The sequence below is a fragment of the Camelus ferus genome, chromosome 15 (assembly GCF_009834535.1).
Source record: "Camelus ferus isolate YT-003-E chromosome 15, BCGSAC_Cfer_1.0, whole genome shotgun sequence".
NCBI lineage: Eukaryota > Metazoa > Chordata > Mammalia > Artiodactyla > Camelidae > Camelus > Camelus ferus.
Window position 1 is genome coordinate 12222837 of NC_045710.1, and position 20985 is coordinate 12243821.

Sequence of the window (20985 nt, forward strand, 5' to 3'; positions counted from 1 at the left end):
TCAATTTCCTCATTCATAAAATGGAGATAATGATGGTATTAACATCAAATGGTAGCTGTGATGGTTGAAATATTATAAAGTATTTAAGACAGTGATTGGCATTCATAAGTGGTTAACAAATGTTAGCTATTACTTTTATTTATAATTTTGCTACTGTTCATGTACATGTATAACCAGTCGAATATCAGCACAGTGATTCTTCCCGTATCCTAAAGTCTGCAGTCTTAGCAGATACTGCAGAGTGACTTGTGGGACATGGTTCCCACTTGGCCATCCTTCTACTGTTTCTTATTTTCTTCAATGATTGTGATATTATTCAGAATTTCTGGAGGCACTAGTACACTCCAGTTTAGCCAGGAGTTTTTCCTAACAGAGTGATACAAATAGTAATACAACTATCACTATTGCTATAAGGAATACAACTAGACACCAGTGCCATGGGAAGACCCCAAAGAATCTTTTTCTTCACACGGCCACCTTGCTCCACCCTGATCTGTAGAAATGTTGCGTGTAGAAATGCTCTTCTGACTTCATAGATTTTTCTTCTCTGAGTCTAAAGGTACACAAGTTACTAGTATGTCTAAATGTCAATAGTATTTATTAATATTTTAAAGTGTTTATATAGATATGCAGATAGGTTCTGAGATAATGAAAATTTGTGAAAATTAGAGAGTTAGATAAAAAGAGACATCTGTGAACTCACTATCCTGACAGTCATAATTAGAATTTTATTCCTCTGAAATTTTTTATCCATTTGTTTAAAGTTTAACCTTTCCTCCTTTGTAAAATATTGTTAGAGTTATATTATATGTATGTGTATATACATATATATGTACACAAAATTCAGTATCCTGATTTTCCCAAATAATATTAACATAAATATTTTCCATGCTATTACTTGATTTGAGTAATCATAAATTTATTGATGCCAAAATGTTCTAGAGGGGATGCACTACAATTTGCATAAGTATTTCCCCACTATTGAATATTTAGGGGATCTCCAAGTGTTTGCTATTATAAATCCTATTTTCTTGAGTATCTCCTTTCTTTAAAGTACAAGTTCCTGAATACAAAAATCTTTCTTTCCACAATGATTAGTACATTCAAAATAGAGTTGGATGATTAATAGAATCTCCAAATTGACATATCCAAATTGGAACTCTTGATTTCAGCCCAGCAAACCAGCTTCCTGCTTAGTGTTTGTCATGTCAATAAATATTACCTCATGCACCCAAATCCTACCTCTGTTAGTCAATATAGTTTCATCACTTCATCAAATTTCAGTTTTGTTGCCCTCAAAATTGGAATAGTAACATCTACCTGTCAGAAAGGCTGTAAGGATGGTAGGTAGTATAAGGTGTATAGCAATAATAGATAAGTGTTTATTATCTTTTTTTAGTGAATTATGAACGTGAATTTTGCAAAAAGCACTGCTGTGATGCTATAAGGAGTGCCTTACCAACCACGCATGTTATTATGGCATAACTGGACTGTCAGACTGAAAATGAGAACACATGGTATAATGATATTTCCGATCAAGACTATCTTAGAAAATATAATACAATTAGTAATGGACATTCTCCATGTCACAGAATGGAGAGCTTGGGGCATATTGGGCCCTGATATTAGTCAACACAGTTGTACCTTTTCTGAGACAACAGAATGGGTTGTGGAAAAAGAAAGACTGAGATTTTCTTATTGCCTCCATCTGCCACTTGAATTGGCTGCTGTGTAACAAATCACCACACATTTAGGAACTTCAAAAACATCTATTATCTCATAGTTCCTCAGGCTAGAAGTCTAAGTGGGTTTCTGCGCGGGGTATCCTAAGGCTGGAACCAAGGTATAAGCCAGGAGGGGCCCTTTTCTGGAAGCTCTGGGGAAGAATCTGCTTCTAAGCCCATTCATATTGTTGGCAGAATTCAGTTTCTTGTGATTGTAGGACTAGGACCAGGTTGCTGGATGTTAGCCAAGGTTTACTCTCAGCTTCTAGAGGCCATTCTCAGATCTTTGCCCCAGGGCCCCCTGTCTCATTAATGGAGAACCTCCCTTGTATTGAATTCCTCTTGTGTTTTGAATCTCTCTGTCTTTCTCTTCTGTTAACAGACAGAGGAAATGCTTTGTTTTTAAAGAAATCACATGATTAGGTTATGCCCACTGGAAAACTCTCTTTTTAAATTAACCCAGGGTCAACGGATGAGTAAACTTAATTATAGCTACAAAAGCCCTTTTGCCATATATGATAACATACTCATTTGTGAAAGTGATGAAAGTATTCGCAGCGGAGGGTATTATTTAAAGGTGCGGGTCTTTTGCAGGGGTGAGTAGGAAGAAGGCATCTTAGAATTCTGCTGACTTCACTCGTTTAACTGACTTCACCTTAGTGAGTTTTCAAAACAGAGCACTAAATGAATAAAACCCAGGCTTGCAAATTGTTGACCACTATCGTCTACCTCAAGGAAAACGGGCTAGCTGGGGCTCCTTTGGGCACTTGATTTAAATACATTTCCTATTTTTTGAGAATATAGGCTGGGAAAATCAACAGTTGGGGAGGTGTCTAAGCTTGTTCTTAATTCCCTTGGATTCATGTGTTTGGGTATTTTTGGTGGAGTGGTAGACATATCCCTACAGCCCTCTGATAGTCTGTGATTATTGAGACAGGCGTGAAACAGACCTGGGAGCACCTTGACAACTAAATAAGGCATTTATGCACTCAACAATGTGTTACTTGGAATAGTCCTAAAAATAGACATGAGGACAGAGTGATATGCCCTTCTTAGGTCCTTTCTGAAGAAGCAGGGGCATCTGTCATGATTGGCCTTCAAAATATACATCTGAGATACCAATGTTAGTTTTGGAGTCAAATAAACCTGCATTTAAAGATCAGCCCTGGTACTAGCCACTTGGTTAATCTTGGCAAGTCTGTTAACATCTCTGAGTCTTGTTTTTCATCTCTATATAATGGGCATTATGATATCTAGATTGAGAGGTTTTTTTTTTTTTAAACAAAATTGGAAGGATATATGTATATTGCTTGTAATGTGCTTGGCCCAGAGTTCCTGGTTCTGTGGCCAACTGAGTCATATACAGTATTTTGCAGCCATTCTCATCAGCAAGTGGAGTCTATTTCCCACCCCTTGGAATCCAGGCCTGCCTGTGACTTGCTTTATCTGACATAATGCTGGGGAAGTAATATATGAATCCCTAGAGCCTAGACCCTCAAAGGCTTGCAGTGACTGCTTTTCCCCTTTTGAAATGCTGCTGTCATAGGGATAGTTTGAAATCTTTACGAGTGAAAAAATACAGACAATGAGAACTAATGATTTTTATCATAGGACACCTTACATATTTTATACGATTTACTACTTTTTAAGGACCAAACTGAGCGAAGCAACTTGTCCAAAGTCACAAAATTGGCAATTGGTAGACTCAAGTTTCTAACTCAATCCTACCTCCCTCTAAAATTTACAATGATTGTCTGTTTAATCATACCTCCTCTTCAGAGAGCTTCTCCAGTGGCCCATTCTTCTATCCCCAGCTTAACAGTAGGTCAGTCTGAAACCTTATGCAGTTAATTGAATAGTCTAAGTAATTAGATCAGACAAGTCTTCATAGTTTCTAAACATGAGCCCTATCCAGTGAGAATGTGTCTCTGCAAGTCTCAGAGCATGATTAAGGGGTGGCTTCTCATGTCAACCCAGTTGACGGTACATAAGCACAGTGCTCTTGCCAAAAGTTAATATGTGGAAATTCCTTGTCCAAAATATTGACTGGAGGCCAGTGTACATACACCAGGCTCTGCCCCGATGGCAGTTGTCAGTGTTCTGCTTACATAGGTCACGGCTGCAAAGTACAAGTTCTGGGAACCTCATCCAGAGAGGAGAGTATGCTGTTCAGAATGCACCAGTGAAGCATAAGTTGTTTTTGAAGTTCATCTTAATTCAGTCAGTCCATCTTGATTATCCACATGACTCAGGAGACACCATGGATTTAGGGAGCGAGAGAACTCTCTCTGTGGCACAGTGTGATGCGTATGTTTGATGGATTGAGGAAGAATAAAAAAGAATTTAAAACACTTGTACCTTAGAAAATATTTTTTAGAAGTTATCCTCGGGGGAGTTGTAAAGTTAAAGATGCTCTTTAAACTATAAGGCCTTCAAAAATAAAAGTGTCACTTAATTGCTGTGTACATTAAGGCTCTGAGCTTCAATCTTCTCATCTGTAAAATAGGAATTAAATGTTTATATACGTCTCACAATTTTGTCATAAAACTTGAATGAAATCATGCAAGTAAAAGCACATAGCACAGTTCACAGAAAGTTCTTAATAACACATACCTCCAAGACAACTTCCATTTAAAAAAAATATGCATGTTTGAATAGGGAGAAAAGGTCAGTTGGAAGTTGGCCAAAGAGCTTAAAAATCGGGCAGGCTAAGTAGAGATTGGTGACCACTTTCTCATAAAGGCAAGGGAGCTTGCTGCCGGTGTGAAATCGGGGTCTTGATCTTTTTAAGAAAATCATGAGGAGTTTTTTCCACTACTCATTTGGCATAGCCAAAATGGTCCATGGTCACCTTTTTTTTCTTCATCCTGCCTTCAACACTTACTTTCATAAGTAAAGTTAACAAATGATCCCATTTCTCCCATTAGTAATAGCCATTAGCAGGAATGTTCGACACTCACCAGCATTAACCAAACCCTAATTAGCCAAACACAGCCCGCCACCCCCTTACAATGTGCACCTTTCTTTCCCCACGCCTGCTATGGCTCTCCTAAAAGAAACATTTGTAGAACTCCCCTCCTTAGCCTGCTCTCCCTCACATCATTAATCAGCTTGCTATGCCTCATCCAAAGAAAAAAAAAAGATTATTCAGTTTCCTGTTGCACGCCGGCCAGATGAGCGAGCACTAAGTAGGACTTAAATATGTACGCTCATGTTCAAGGCGCGTAAGCGGCTGCACCTGGAACTCCGGTGTGTGAAGGAGGACGTGTCCTGGGTTTCGCAGAGGCTGTCTTTAAGCTGTCTGGTTCTGTATGATGCTGTGATGCTTCCGCTTTGCAGAGCCAAGTCTTCAGTAGAACAAAGCAGGGAAATACCTCCTGGCCTGGGACCTGGAGGCATTTATCAGCTTGCTCGGAGAGCCCGTGATCTGAGAGGGGCTGTGAAGACTCAGGGGCTTTCTTTATTAGGTAGCTTTAAAAAGAAAGTAAAAAACAAAAAAGAAAGAGAATTGAGACACCTACACATATACATGCTCATCGCACTGCCCCTGCAGTGCCACCCAGCATCCTGGTGGCAGCGGTGGCTTCACTTCCAGGCAGCAGGAGCTCCCAGGCAGCATGTCTACCTCCTCGGACAGACAGCCTGTTGCGGAGAACAGTGGTGGGTTCACGGTCTGCACGCTTGGCTTTGAGCGTCAGTGCTGCCACTTCCTACGGGTCTCTGCAAGTTGCTTAACCTCACAGCCTGTGTCTTCATTTGTAAGATAGGAATGATAATAATCCCGACCTCATAGAGAGAAAGGAAACAAGAAATGTGAAGGCTGAAGCACAATGCCTGGCACAGAGCAGGCACTCAGCAACCATCCTCGTCCCAGGTCCCCTGCCTCCCGATTCACCTGCAAAAACAAATGTCAGGGACTCTGGGGAGGATTTTATCTGGACCCTGTGACCACCTAGGGAGGGCCTTGCCCTGAACTTCAGTGCCCCACGAGCAGGAGACCAGGAGTCTTTTCTCTTTGTTTTCCTTTGGCCTGTTTTTTATTTGGGGTCTGTGTGATTTCCTGGCAACAGCCCCGTTGGTGGTGAGAAAATATATGTGTTTGCTATTTGAGGAGCAAGCAGCTTGTTTCTAGTGGTTCTCCCCCCAATATTGTTGCAAAATGTAGGTCAGCAATAAATGTCCCTCAGTGCAGCACAGCTCAAAGTGAAGTCCCAAATCGAGTCCAGTTTGGATTCTGTATTTTGGGGGATGCATATGGGCCAAATTGGTTTCCATGCAAGATTGACAGCCTTTTCTTACTTTTCTGATTAGTTCCTTTGGCTCTTCACTTTCTCCTCCCCAGTAAAATAACAAAGCTTACTTCTACTCCTGTGCTCCTATTTCTGTGAGTTGCACCATCCTCCCAGTAGCTCAGGTAAAATCCTGAATTTATTTTAGATCTCTGCATCTGCCTCCCTGTCACATCCTGTTACTCATTAGCATCTTTTGGTTTGACCTTAATATCCTTCAAAACCAGCCATGTCTGCCCATCATATGTCCACTGTTGCATGGTAGTCCCTTCCACACCACCCTGTGCAACCTCTATCCTAAGCACCAAGCACACTGATTTATACTTTCTTGCTCTTGTATTTTTCCTTTCCATTAGTCTGTGACAACCTTGGGGGACAGGGCCTATGAATTATTCATCTCTGCATCTCCAGTGCCTCATGCAGTATTTGAAGCAAATGTCTCCTGGATTACTAAAAGAAAAAAAAAGAGTATAAGACATTGTGTCTCCAATTGGAAAGACTTCTTATGTCAGAAGAGAGATGAAGATTGAAGAGGTACTTCCTGTTACTGTAAAATTAGATTCCTAATACTATTGCTGTTAATCCTGGGCTTGAATGAGACTGTACCTATTTGAGTTTTTCCAGATTTTAGCCAAAATGTTCTCAGCAATTAATTAGTCTACTTAATAGCTCTATGGAAACTCATCTAAGTAAACATAGGCATCGGTGCTGCCTGATGACCCACAGACACCTAAAACTTGACAAGTCCAAAGTTCTCCTTTCAGAATCTTTTCCCTGTCCTGTGTCTCTCATCCTAGTGAGCCCTGTCACCTGAGCAGGAACATGAGAGTCATGCAAAGCCTAGCTCTACCATCCTGTCATTCATTTGGGCACTAAGTTCTTCAGAATCAACTTCATAACATCTCTTGAAACTGTACCCTCATCACCATCATTGCCTAGTTCCCACCCTCATCACTTCTGATAGGAACTCTCTGAACTAGATTAACTGAATTCCTCAACTGGAGTTGGTTACTTCTCATTTTGGATCACCATTGTGACCAATAAAAAAAAATCCCTACCAATGCAAGTTGCTTCATGTGTTTGTATTGTTTCTAGTACACTGTAAACTGATTCAGAGCAAGACTTGTATTATACTAGAGTATACTGTCACTCCATTATACTCAAGTATAATGTGCTGGAGTATAGCTGCTCCAGCTTTATTTTAATTTCCATTTGCATGGAATATCTTTTTCCATCCCTTTACTTTCAGTCTGTGTGTTTCTTTTCTTCTGAAGTGAGTTACTTGTAAGCAGCATATAGATGAGTCTTGGGTTTTTTTAAATTATTCTATCAATTTAGCCACTCTGTGTATTTTGACTGGCAAATTTCATCCTTTTACATTTAAATAAACTATTGACATGTGTGTACGTGTTGCTGTTTTGTTCATTGTTTTCTAGATTTTTTTTTTTTTTTGTAATTTTTCTGTTTCTTTCTTCTTCTTTCTCTGGAAAGAGAAACCTTTAACTAGATGATACACAACAGTGAAAAGCTGAAAGAGTTCCCTTTAAGATCAGGAGCAAGACAAGAATGCCTCTTATTACTATTTTAATTCAGTGTAGAATTGCAAGTCCTAGCCACAGCAGTTAGGCGAGAAAAAGAAATAAAAGGCATCCAAATTGGAAAGGAAAAAGCAAAACTGTCACTATTTGCAGATGGCACAATTATATAGACAGAGAATCCTAAAAACTCCACCAAAAAACTGTTAGAACTAATAAATGAATTCAGTAAAGCCATAGGATACAATATCAATATACAGAAACCAGTATTGTTTCTATACAGTAATAATGAACTATCAGAAGGAGAGATGAAGAAAACAATCCCATTTACAATTGGACTAAACTGAATAAAATACCAAGGATTAAATTTAACCAAGGAGATGAAATACTTGTACTTTGAAAACTATAAGACACAGATGAAAGAAATTGAAGATACAAATAAATGGAAAGACATTTCAGATTCATGGATTGGAAGAATTAATATTATTAAAATGGCCATACTACCCAAAGCAATCTACAGATTCAGTGCGGTCCCTATCAAAATTACAATGGCATATTTCACAGAGCTAGAACAAAGAATTCTAAAATTTTTATGGAACCACAAATGATCCTGAATAGCCAAAACAATCAAAAGAAAAGAAGAACACAGCTGGACGTATCATGTTCCCTGATTTCAAACTATACCATAAAGCTATAGTAATCAAAACAGTATATTACTGGCACAAAACCAGACACACAGATCAATGGAACGGCATTGAGAGCCCAGTAATAAACCCACACATATATGGATAATAAATCTATGACAAAGGAGCAAAGAACATACAGTGGAGAAAGGATAGTCTCTTCAATAAATGCTGTTGAGAAAACAAGATAGTCACATGCGAAAGAATGAAACTAGACCACTATTTTACACCATACACAAAAATTAACTCAAAATGGGTTAAAGACTTAAATGTAAGACCTGAAACCATAAAATTCCTAGAAAAAAACATAGGCAGTAATTTGATTTTGGTCTTAGCAATGTTTTTATGGATATGACTTTAAAGGCAAGGGAAACAAAGACAAAAAGAAACATCAAACTAAGAAACTTAGTTTCTTAGAAACTTAGATAATAAAGTTTGTTTTCTTCTGACACATTTATGCTTTTCTATAAGACTATTATTTTTCATATTTCATAGATTTCTATTTAATTCAATGGGTGTCATTCATTACTATCATTATTTATTTAGATGCTCAAATTGTGCCAGATTTGACCAGTAGGAGCCCTTCCTATGTGTCTTTGATATATCCCCATGATTCTCTCAGTATTTTCTTACTTTCTGGAATAACAAAATTCTCTAGACTTATCTTGCACTTTATCTCTTCCATCCATGGAATCAGCTATTTCTCTAGAGCTCTGTTTCATTTTAGTGGACAGTAGTATTTAGAAACCAACATATAGGCATTAAGTGGCTTGTTGCTTCTAGTATGTTGTAGCTTCTAGATTCTTCCAGTGGACGGAGCTTTGTAATAGATACACACACATGGACATGTCTATGTTTATTTTCATATCTATTTATCTACCTACCTGTCTACAGTATTAAATACCACAAATTTATACTGGTATCTCCAATTGCAATACAATTCTACAGGGTTCATTTTATTCTTTTTCTATATTTATAACTCCCTTATTCTGGCTTCCCTCAACATACTTATTTCTTAGCTTTAGTGTAAACATTGGGTAGTTTTGGAATTGCTAACCTATAACACTATGCAATAGTTTTTTAAAAACAAATTGAACCTTTTTCCTTGTTGCCCTGCCTTCAATGTTTCTTGCCTCAATTTCTTACGTACACATAGTTCTCAGACCAAATTTTAAATGTTTGACATTACAACCATATTTACAACTCAAGAGATGATGAAAGATAAAATGCAAAAGATCCAGAAAAGAACTTAGGTCATTTTAATTGAGAAAAGTATTTGAAAAACAGGGTCAACACTTACTATGTTTATAGTAAGCATTAGATTAGAATTCTGCTAATTTTGCTGGTCATTTAGCTACTGGATCATTGAAGATACTTGTTCTAATAACAGTTATTCACTATTAAATCTGAGTAATATTCTAATGTGAGAACCTTCTTAGCTTCCCATATTGACTTTGAATATATAAAGATCTTGTGGACATGTGAAGTACTTGTGCATAAACATTTTTGTAGTGATGAGAAAAAAAACCATGAACTTGTTTTCCTGTGGAAAAAGTCAGTTTTTAATTAAATTTTTACCCTGCTTTAAAAAAACAGCCTCAAGGGGGAGAGTTGGGCATTTCCCCAAGCGCTGTATTCCTCTTTACCTATGCAGGCAAGAGAGTTTTGAAACTACCGAGTTAGTGGCAACTTTTACCAGATTTAGATGCTCCTCGATGCTCAGTTATACTTTGTGCTCTGATGCATAAACCATCCTATTTCATCACAGGCCTCAATAAATGTTTCTGAAAGAATGGAAGCTGGGTTATTAACTTCTGAAATGAGTGGATTTCCCTTTCTCTAGGATCTCTTTAACCCATTCACTTCCAGGCCTGATCTCTCCATGTGAAACTGGCATAGGAGAGATGGAAGATACATCCATTTCTAAAAAAGGATCTGCAAGGCCACAGATGGATTATAAGCAAAAAAAACAAAAAACAAAACAAAACAAACAAACAAACAAAAAAAAAAACCTGAGAAACTGCTAGGTGCCAGGTGACTACTCTGTGTGTTTATCTTATTTCAACCTTACAACTCAGTGATGAAGGAAATAGGCATCTCACTTTGCAGATACAAGTCTGATGGGAGCTGAGTCACTTTCTGAGAAAATGATGGAACCAAAAATCTAAACTCTGGTTGGTCTTATTTCAAAACATTTTTTTTTTTCTTGCTGTGTGACTGCCTGCCATAGTTTAGATGCTGTCGGAGCTATACCAGGTAGGAACATCAAGAGGAAATACAACAGAAAACTTAGGTAATGTATGAAATTCTGTTGAGGGGCATCATCAAAATAGATGAACTTATCAAGTAAATATAGTGGTGAATACGAGCAGTGTGTTGTATTGGGGAGCAAGTGTGACACTTCTGTTGGGACAATAGGCTTTTAAAAAGTCTACGTTAACGGTGTAGATGATGTTTCAGATACCATCAAGAGAAATGGACTCGTTTTATAGGTGAGGAAACCAAGGTCTAGAAAGAAGAAAGGGCTTACCTAAGGTCACATAGCAAGTTGATGATACAACCAGGAATAGAAACCAGGTCTTTGCAGTCAGTCTCACTGTATCTAACTGCTTTATTTTATTTTATTTTATTTTGTTTTGTTTTGTTTTGTTTTGTTTTATTATTTTTCTTAATCAGTCCATCTTTCTCATTTGCTACAATTCAACAACAAAACACTTACTGAGAATCAGCTTTGTAACAAGCATTGTTCCAGGCATCGGACATCCAAAGGCAGAACAGAGCCTTTGGTTAGTAAAACACTGTACTTTTTCTCTCTGTGTTTCTCTCTCTCTGTCTCTGTCTTCCTTTAGCTTTGTTTTTCTTGACAATGGATGGCCTCCCCACTGAGTGCAGACAGAGGTCAGAACTTGCCCGTACATGAATATAGCCCTGTGTGTTTTGTGTTCCTCTTCACCGTGCGTGTGTTCCAAGTCTCCGTGTCACATTACGCAGTGCCCGCTGATAAACAGGGGGCAGAGAATGGATGAGAATGATTATGAAAAGGGAGAAAATGTCCAGATGTTAGTAGCTCATAATGTTTTAATTTGGAGTAGTGCTTCCCCCAACGCCGCCACCAAAGGTTTGTCTTTGGTTTATTTGTGTTATCACAACAGTGACGATGGAGTTAAATGCAGCCTTTGAAAAGAGGATTTTTGCTTGTTTCATTTATATTCTACTGTTCTTTCATTAAACATTTCTAAATATCCACGGGGCCCAATTCTTACAAAAATAAATCAGATAAACCTAGGGTTCTTGCCAAGTCAAATATCTACGGTTTCTGGCAATTATGTAATTTCCAACTCTGCTGCAGTAACTATTGCTGATAAGTCAATCGTCATACAGAGAAATGTTCCAGACCAATCTTTATTAGTGCGTCCTTCACTGATATATGCACGGTCTTTTTTTAAAAGCAGAGTTCTAACTTTTTTTTTGTCCCTAGTGCATAGCTTCTCACCATAACAATTTATATCTGGATAATGTCATGGTAAAATATAAAAATGGTAAATTAAAACCCATGAAATTATGTTCTGCTGTTATTAATAAAAACTGCTCTGGTTTTCACCATTTTGTCATGATGGCACTGTCTTATAATGCGACTTTGCAGTAATGTGTTTCTGGCATCGCGAGTTGATTTGGCCCAGACAAAAACAGTATTCAGCAAGTTACTCTGCGGAACTGCCCTGGGAAGAAAGAACTTGAGAATCATGTGTTAATTTAAATACCTCCTTAACGTTGAGGTTAAACACATTATTGATCAGGAAAGGCTTTTATGGAGAGAGAAACCATTCTATTCTATAAGTGGTCTAAAATAAACAAACTGAAAATACCAGCATGCTATTTTTTTTCCCAGAGTAACATATGTGTTTGATGCAGATATGCATCGATTAAAACATTTATATTAAAATAAAAGCATATTTTCAAATCACAATTTCTGCCTCTGCTTTGAGGGGAGTCTCTAGAGACTGATTCTCCTCTGTAGCTAGAGCTCGCAGGCTATGAACTTGCTTTTATCAGGGTTGCAGTCTGCAGAATTTTTTTGCTCACATGAGCTCATTCATTTCCTCTCATAGGTCTAGGAGGCCGGCAGGGTTTCATTCCTATGTTGTAGATGAGGACGCTGACACTGACACCGGGCCTTATGTAATGTTCCTTATGTACTTCTAGCACATAGAAGCCCTGGGACACAACCAGACTTTCTGCCTCTTGACCACTCGCCACCCCAACGCCATACCAAAGGAGGGAGGTGGTCCTTTTTGAGGCACAGCAGTAGAGTTTCCCTCTCCTGATGAAGATGCCCAGGAGATGATTAACCCAGCTTTCATTTCTGTGAAGGGAAAGTAGCCTGATAAAATCATCTTAGTTTAGATGCTGTCCTCTCACAAGACAGAGTGATAGCCAAGGTGATTTAAAAACCCCTCCCCTCCTACACTCCCATGGATTCAGTGAGGAAGGACAAAACTGGTGGATGCCTGTGTCAATGGAGAGCCTAGACTTTTAGGTTCTCACTGCAGCTTGTTTTGCAAACAGTTATCAGAAGTATTTTGTTGATAGGGACAGTACATTTCAATTTTTGGAAGATTTTCAAATGCTTTTCATTGCCAGTATCATTATTAAAAAGAAAAAAGAATAGAACTTATTCCTAAAGGATAGGAGTCGTTTCTTTCAGGTCTCTGTTTCTTTGTGTATACCGTAGTGCTGGCTGAATGGAAACTTCCAGCCACAGGACCTGTGGAGACAATCAGCATAGATAGGTAAGAAAAATGCAGCTGAGAAACTAGACTGAGTAAAGAAGACTAGAAGCAGCATTCCCACATGCTCTTAAGGCAAGTTCTTCATTACCAAAGTTTATAGTATTGCAAAGGATGGGGCTAAAAGAAAATCTGCTAACTACACACCAGAATAACGTTGGCTTTTCAGCAAGATGCAAAACAAATACTTGATTAATTTTGAAAGCAAATGATGTTTAAGTTGCAAAAATTAGAATACAGAAAACATGATTTCTGTTTCTCGGTTTGCATCCAATCAGCATTGGGCTAATAGTATAGATTCCACTGGACTAATAGTATAGATTTCAAACTGTTGGACGATGGTGCTTATCCTCACTTTGTGTGTGCAGGATAGTGACAGGTGAACAGGACAGTTGCAGGGTGAATAAATGTATAATTTAAGGGTGATTAACATCTGATTCATCAGCTTGAGTCCTAGGACCATATTTGTGATTGAACAGCAGGAGTTAACCCTGAAATTATCTACTTGTGACTTTTTCTACTAGGCTATAAAACCTCCTTGCGGGGCTGGGGCATGTCTTGGAGAATTGAAGGGAGGGGAGGTTATCAGGGGAGGAACTAGGATCTGCCCTTGTAAGTCCCTGTTGGCATGGTGGGTCTTCTGGTTAAAAGGTCAGACAATGAACATGTTATCTTTTGAGGCCCTCTGCTGGATTCCTTCCTATTCCTGCTGATCTGGTTCTCAGACTTCAGTATTGTTGCTGATCTTCATTTTAAACAACTTTACCAAACAATGAGTAGGTATCTTTTGAGGTTTGAATTTGGCACTTCATAAAGGATCCAGAGAGCCACCTGGCTACCAAAGTCTTCTGGAGGGTGAGTCCTCACCTATTTGTGAAGCAGAGGGTTTAATTCCTGCATCCTTTGGTCTGTATCTTTATTTACTGTTCATAGAACGATAGAATAACAGCCATAGGGTAGTAATTCATCAGTGGTCCGAGTGCCCTTCTTATCCTTGGTCAGCCTTCAGTTTACTGTGATCACAACGTGGGATAGTGTCTTTGGAATAAGAAGAAAGAGGCCAGACATCTTCCTTGTTTCTTCCAGTGGTAACAGGTATTCCATTGGCGATCCCTGGCTTCCCGCTTTCTGTGCTTCAGCGAGGGACCACAGCTGGTGCAGCCCCCTCCTCCCGCGCTGTCGCATGGTGCAGTGGTGTGGTTCCATGCCGGCAGTGTCAGGGGAGGGTTGCTGGGCTCCCACATATTTAATTTAGAATTAGTTTGGAAACGAGGGCGCTTGGATTCCCTGCTGTTCTTATTTTATCTGGGATTGTTCAACAGGGACAGGGAGAGAGAGGTCTGCAAAGGCAATTATAGTGTGGCATACACAAGTTTTACAAGCTTGGAATCTCTTCAAGTGTCCTCCCCGAGAGTGTTTCCTTGTGAATTAGAAAACTCTAGTTTTAGCTTGATGAACTGTTTTCTGGTTAATTCAGTTGTTCTAGCCCCTGCTGGAGCTAGAGTAATAAATATTCAGAGCAGAGAATGTGGCTTTCTGAAATGGTATCATGAATGGTGTTGCCAGAGGAGCAAATAAAAAGTCAGGGTGGCCAATTAAATAGGTATTTCGGATAAACAATAAATAATTTATTAGTGTAAGTATATTCTAAATGTTGCATGGACCCTCTCAAATATTGCAAAGGACATAGTTATAATAAACATTACTTATCATGAATTCAAATTTTATTGAACATGCTGTATTTTATCTAGCAACCCTTGTCATGAATAATTAAAAGATGCTATTGCTGTTGTTCACAGAAATGAATTTATTTCATCATCGATTAGCTTCACTAAAATCAATAGGTATATTAGATGTCTGTCCCCACTTTTCAGGTAAATTACAGCAGTAGGATAAAATATGTATTTTCTGTTTTACACTGTGGAAATAATGGGGGTATCTATTCAGATTTGAATTTTCTTTTGTTCTCTATATGGTAATGTGCTATACAGATTTAGGTTTGTTTTTGTTTAAGTCATGAGAAGAGTAATACTCAAATATAAAATTCCTTTTAGTTTTATGAAATTAGCGTACATAGGAAATCATGGATTGGATATGCCGGGAAGATTAAAACAAACAATCTTATCCTGATTGTATAAGTAATATATGTTCCTTGTAGAACATTTAGAAAATACATAATAAGAAAAAATATACCTGTGATGTTTTTTAATCTATTTTACATTTTTGTGGAAACACTTCAAAACAACATTTCGAGATTTTGTTGTAATACAATTATGTTGCCTTTTAAAAATTCACCATTAACAACATGAATGTCTTTTTATTTCATTTAGAAAGAATTTAGAAAACATTGTAATAATGACATGCTATTCTTTCTCCTTATTGTCTTGATTTTTGTTTTTCCTGCTCTAATATTAAAATGAGGATATTGGTACATAACTGCTTGTTTGTTTCACTGATTGTTTTCTTTGGATATATTTTTGGAAATGCCTTTACTTGATCTAAGGATCAAAACAGTTTTGAGACTTGAGCTATTTGTTGCCAGTGCTGTTGGATGGAAACCCACACTCCCTGCGCTTTATGTTTCAGTGTTCTGGCCAGAGGGACATCTGGAGATTTTTGCCCTCTAGTCTACTCAGTCCTTTCCACAGGGATAGGCAAGACTTATCTAATGGGTGAGTTTGGAGGCAGGCAGTTTGGTTCGGCTCCTAAATTCAGTTGCTCTCAGATATGGCCATTCACATCGAGGGTCCCCCTGGTCTTCTCTTTGCTATGTGGTCAGATTACCAGGGGGTAATTACCAGCTGGGTACACCTCCAACTGTCCACTCTGCTTTAGGGTAAATTGAAGTTTGGAGGAAATATTAGAAAGTTCACTGTGGCTATTCATCTAATTCACATCCTCTGATCTAGTCACTTTATCTAATTTATCTAATTCACATCCTCTGATCTAGTCACTTTAAGTCATACATTAGCTGTGTCTAATTCTCAGCTAGTCCTAAACTCGACTCATGTTTATTATGTATAAACTCCAAATATAAGCTCATTGGCCAGCAATAATTTAGCCATGTTTAGAGGGACTGGGATTTAGAGCTGAAAATAACACGAGGAAAATGAGATTTTGAGTACCACTAACATTTGCATAAGGGGTTATGGCTTTCTCTGCATAGATCTTGCAGTTTAGGGCCTTTAAGCCTGGCAGTTGGCGTCGTACAGATTGTAGCTGTGTAGCTGGGGTTATTAGTTGGTAAAGGACACATAAACTCTGGTAAACATGAATTGTGTGGTCCTTAGTGCCACATGGATCTGATTACAAAGGCATGGTTTGCGAATTAGGTTGCTGGGAAAAGGAGTCTCTTAGTTCCTATTAAAGATGATTTTTCAATCAGTACATATAGGCTTTTTAACTATTTGCCAGAGAAATATTTTTTTTTCTCTCTACAATGGAATTTTTTTAGCATGGATAGCAGGTCAGAACTTAATATTTTTTAAATATTCAATTTATTTATAATTGTATTATTTATTTTATTTTGGCAGTGGGGGCAGGTAATTAGGTTTGTTTATTTTTAGAGGAGGTACTGGGGATTAAACCCAGTTCCTCGTGCACGCTAGGCTTGCGCTCTACCACTTGAGCTCTACCCTCCTCCCCTGAATACTTCAAAGATAGCTAAGTTTCACCAAGAGTAGATGGTACCAGTGTGCGAGTTCCATCAGCTCTGTGTCAGTCTCGCGAAACTCCAGAGACAAGTACATTTTGCTTGTTCACTTCCCAACTCTCTTCTGCTTCTCTTTAGGTGATTGAACGCTCCAACTCAGGAACTTCATCCTAGATTTCCAGACATTTCAGTGTCTAAGCTGTGAGAAAGAATTTTGTTTGTTTCAAATCTGCTCCCACAGGGGCAGCTCTAGTTTTTTGGGAGTCTGAAGCTTAACAGAAAAAAGACATTTTAATATAAAATTAGGTGTAAAGGTAAATATTTATTAAGGACATGAAACAAAATCACAACCAATTACTGGAGCCTTGGAGATCCAGATGTCTTTTTCTGAAATCTCCTTGCCAGTTCATCAGAAATGCTCGTCTAGAAATGCTTCCTGACTGTGGCCTTCCTTTCCCTTTGCTGCCAGAACACTCTAAGGGTCCCAGAAGTCATAATGGCAGGCTCTGAAGCATAAGCTCTATTAAGCTTCATCAGTCTGTCTCTGCCTTCTTCAGGGCCTGTCCTTCCAGGCTCCATCAATTATATGAGAGCATTTACCTCTTCTGAAGGGATGATATACCTCAGGGAGATGATTCTCTCCACTTAGAATTCTGAGATTACTCATGAACAGAAAAACTTAGTCTAACAGGACGAAAGTGCTCATTTCTCTGGATGCTATGCTGATTTATGTACTCCGTTCCATTCATATGTTGAAGTCCTAACCTCCAGCATCTCAGAATGTGAAATAAGGCCTGTATTTGGAGATAGGGCCTTTAAAGAAATAATTAGTGTAACATGAGGTCATATGGTGGGCCCTAAACCAATAGGACTAGTGTCCCTATAAGGAGCAGAGATTAGAACACTGGCAGACACCAAGGGAAGATGATGTGAAGACACAGGGAGAAGATGACCACCTACAAGCCAAGGAGAGAAGCCTCAGAAGGAACCAACACTGCCAACACCTTGATCTTGGACTATCAGCTTCTGGAACTTGGAGAAATGAATTTCCAAAGAGGAGGGACCTAACCCCTCTAGGAATCAGGATGAGAGTGTGTGGGAAAGCAGCAGATGATCAGGTACAGTAATAGTCCAGCTGGAGCCAGAAGGCTGGCCTCCTCACTCACTCCCTTTCACAGGCCTAAATTGTTGATCTGAGCTCTCCCAGCAATGTTTATTTGAACGATTCAGCATTTCGCTGAGAAGCAGGTGATTAAGCATGAATTTACAGAGGCGAGATCAGTAGGTGGCACAGTTAGAACACAGCCCCTGCCTGTAGTCAGTGGTTACTCCTACCAGGAATGAGAGCTGAAAGGTGGCAGGAGGGATGGTGACAATGCATTTGCAACAGATTTGAATGCAGGTCAAACAAGAGCAAGACAGAGGACCAGGAGCCGCCACTGGGAGCTGCTTACAGGGAACTGACTCTCTTCTTCAGAGAGGACTCCTCAGGACACACGTTCTGCAGGCTCCTGACACTCAGGATAACCCATTCTTCCCTCATGCTTTCAATCTTGGAAGCTGTCCGGTTTTGCATGCCAGCCTACTGGAAAGCAGTGGCCCCGCCTTCTGCCTCTTTCTCACTGTTTTACTTTGCTAGGACTGCTACGCTTTCTCATTGTTTTATACAGTGCACATGAGTATGTAGATACTAAGAAAATATTTATTGGAATTTCTTGGATACATTTAGAAATTTCTGAATGAGATGCAGGATTTCTCAGACACTGGAAGGGAGCTTAGTGTAGAGAAAAGGGCATGTTGGACAGTCTTGGATTGTGCTCCACCATGTAGACCAGTAAATGGGAAAGGCCACTTCTTTTAAACCTTAGTTTCCTCCTTTGTTGAATGAGGCTAATTCCAGTGTCTAGTAGGAATTACTTAAATGATCATGATGACAGAGGAATAAAGCACAAGGTCACCACAAGAAGTATCTTGCTAGCCTATTGCAGACCAATACTATAGCCATGCATCAGATTTGTCTGAGGACAATTTAAACTTAGAAGTATCCAAGTTCGGCTCCAAGACCTGACTAGGAGTGAACCCTATTAATCTGCATTTTAGTGAATACCCCTCAGTGATGCTGCTATGCAACCAGATTTGGGAACCACTGCTCTAGATTATCCTATTGACTTCAGAATTGCTCATAAGTAATGGGCATCACAGATCTCTGGTGGAGACTTAGAGTTTGTACACTTTTTTATTAGCACAAAACTCTGTAATCACAGCCTCATGAGGTTTCTGTCTTATACTTTAGAACTGCTATATGAAATGTTTCAAGTTTTAGTAAAATTGTATTTGATCACATTTCCACACTCAACTGGATCAAACAAAATAAAATGAGCTAATCGTTAGGAAACAAAAAATTTACTTTTAAAAATAGAAAAAAATCCTAAATTTTTCACTAATTTCAATCTTAATTGTAACAATTCTGTAACTATTTACATTTCAGTGATTCTTTTGGCTAAAACGTGAACTTCTTATTTCCTTTTTTAGCCTCTATTTCTCGTTGTCTGGTGGAAACAACTGTTTGTGTGACTTGCTGATTCCTTAATTTCAACAAAATTCCTTGCCCTGTTTCTATCCTTCTTTTCCTAATAATCCAAACAGGATACTGGTCCTCTATGGAATGGTGATTTCTCTTTTTTGTCAGCTGCACCCCTTTTGGTGAATCTCCTGCAAACTGAATACTTTGCCTCAGCTTGGGCTGTTCCATCATCATCTGTATCCAAGTAAGCATCAGGCCCTGGCAATTATTCCTTCATCGATTTTCCAGGTTGCTTCCCTTTTCTTCGTTTTCCACCATCACCCATCCATGCCTCTGCCATCTATTTGCGTTACGTATTTGTTACGGATTGAACTGTGTTCCCCCCAAATTCATATGTTGGAGCCCTAACCCCCATGACTATATTTAGAGATGGGGCCTCTAAAGAGGTAACTAAGATTAGATGGAGTCATAAAGATGGGACCCTATTCTGATAGGACTCATTTCTTCATAAGAAGAGGAAGAAGCACCGTAGCACATGGGATCTCTCTGTCTCTCCCTCTTATCTGCAAAAGAAAGAACACATGAGGACATAGAGAGAAGGTAACCATTTACCAGCTGAGGACAAAGGCCTCACCAGAAACCTACCTGCTGGAACCGTAATCTTGGACTTCCAGCCTCCAGGACAGTGAGAAAATACATTTCTGTTGTTTAAGCCACTGAGTTTGTGTATTTTGTTATGGCAGGCCAAGCTGATGAATATGCTATTTGTCACTGTGTGCCAGGAGAAACCAGCTCCCCTCTTTCCAGACCATCTTGCACAAGTGTACACAGCTATTACATTAGTTTTCTATTGCTGCAAACCAATTTACCAGAAACTTAGTGGCTTAACACAACACCCATTTATTACCTCACAGTTTTTAGTGACTCAGCAGTGTGGGCACAGCTTTGCTTGGTCCCCTGCTCAGAGTGCCACAAGCTGCAGTTAAGGTGTTGTTTGGAATAGCTATCTCATCTGAGGTTAAAAGTGCTCTTCCAAGCTCATGATTTTTGGCAGAATTTGTTTCCTTGTAGCTGTAGAATTTGCAGTGGCTCCTTCAAACTCAGCAGGAGAATCTCTGAAGTTTCCAGTCTCTCTTAAAGAGCTAATCTGATAAAGTCAGGCACATCGAATATAGTCTTTCTTTTGATTGATTCAAAGTCAATGGCTTAAGGTTTCTCAATTATCTATAGACACTCCCTTCTTCCATCATATGCAAAGGTCTTGTCCAAAATCAAAGTGAAGGAATAACACATGGTGTGCATACCAGGGGTGAGAATCTTGGAAGCCATCTTAGATTTCCACCTACCATACATATGATTCATTGATTACTATTCAGTACTGAAGGTTATGCACAATGCTTTGATATGTAGTTTCTGCTGTACTCAAGCTTAAAACAATGTGCACATGAAAAAATGGCAGTGCACATAATAAGCATCAGTGCTGTAGGAGTGGTGCAGACAGTCCAACGTGCCAGGACTTCTGAGGACTCCCTGTGGCTTGACAAAGGCTTCTTAAAGAACATAAAATATCAGCTGGGCTGAATTTAAATTTCCGAAAGGGATACTTGCGTTGCCAGTGTATGATAACATTTGTTTCACCTCATGCTGCCTACTTTCACTTATAATATTTTCATGGAGTTGAATGAAATGCTAACAAATACTCATTTACCATAACAGTTTTGATTGCTTGCCTACTGAGCACCTGTCTCTAGAATGCAGTCTTCTTAACCTGTTACCTGTTTTGGAGAGTTC

At 39.0% G+C, this 20985-nt stretch overlaps 2 long non-coding RNA genes across 5 annotated transcripts in view; one reads left to right on the forward strand and one right to left on the reverse strand.

Annotated features, from left to right (window-relative positions):
* Positions 1-20985, forward strand: part of LOC106730484 — a 432222-nt gene that overhangs the window by 24119 nt on the left and 387118 nt on the right. The gene's annotated exons all lie outside the window — the stretch shown is intronic.
* Positions 518-20201, reverse strand: LOC116668906. Its single transcript, XR_004326161.1, has 3 exons — positions 20004-20201; positions 6615-6619; positions 518-528 (listed from the first exon to the last, which is right to left on the reverse strand). It is a non-coding gene; the product is annotated as an uncharacterized LOC116668906 (long non-coding RNA).